The sequence below is a fragment of the Cyanistes caeruleus genome, chromosome 16 (genome assembly GCF_971803275.1).
Source record: "Cyanistes caeruleus chromosome 16, bCyaCae1.hap1.1, whole genome shotgun sequence".
Taxonomy (NCBI): Eukaryota; Metazoa; Chordata; class Aves; order Passeriformes; family Paridae; genus Cyanistes; species Cyanistes caeruleus.
Window position 1 is genome coordinate 1492459 of NC_141716.1, and position 787 is coordinate 1493245.

Consider the following 787-nt stretch of genomic DNA (forward strand, 5'->3'; position numbering starts at 1 on the left):
GGCCTCAACCCCACTTCAACTATTGTTTATTGCCATTGCATGGATTAATCCCTGCTGTCAGTCCAGCCTGCGAGATGCTCTCAGAAAGAAAGGTCTGCATAGCATCACGAGTGTCAGATCCTTCTTTGATACACTTTATCTTCCCTTATCCCTTCAAACTCACCATGACTACTCTGCCTGACATGCTAAAAATGCTTTAGAATTGGTGCATATAGGCTAAACTCTGGTTTCAGGGGAAAAAAACCTGCCCACCCCCACTTTTCTTTTTTTTCCCCCCCTTTTTTGACAGAAATCATTGTTGATCTGATAAGAAGTTTGTGGAGTATCCAGTTACAAACTGAGAATCCCCAGAGTCGGTGATTCATTAGTAGTTATCCTGGTGTTACAGGAAGTAAACAGCTTTTAGATGTGCATTTTGCATCTAATTATGTCACAGTCCACTGGCCTTCTCAAAGGTGTGTTGTTTTTCAGGGTAATACATTAAAGATAACAGATTTTACAACAACAGCTGGGAAAAACAAAAATAGATAAGTCATGGAAGCTTTGTGAAAGAAGCAGAGATCTTTGCTACACAGAGGAGACAACTGGGTGTCATTTGGAAGGATGTGAAACTTTATCCAGCAAAAAGGGGCCTGGCAAAGCAACTCTATTTCTGTGCTCATATTCACCTTCCAGAAAGATCCTGAATCCATTTGCTTTTGTACTTCATCACTAAATGATTAATTGTAGTGGCTTTGTCCTGTTCTCAGATTTACCAAAGCAAACTATTCTGGGTTTACATGGCAGC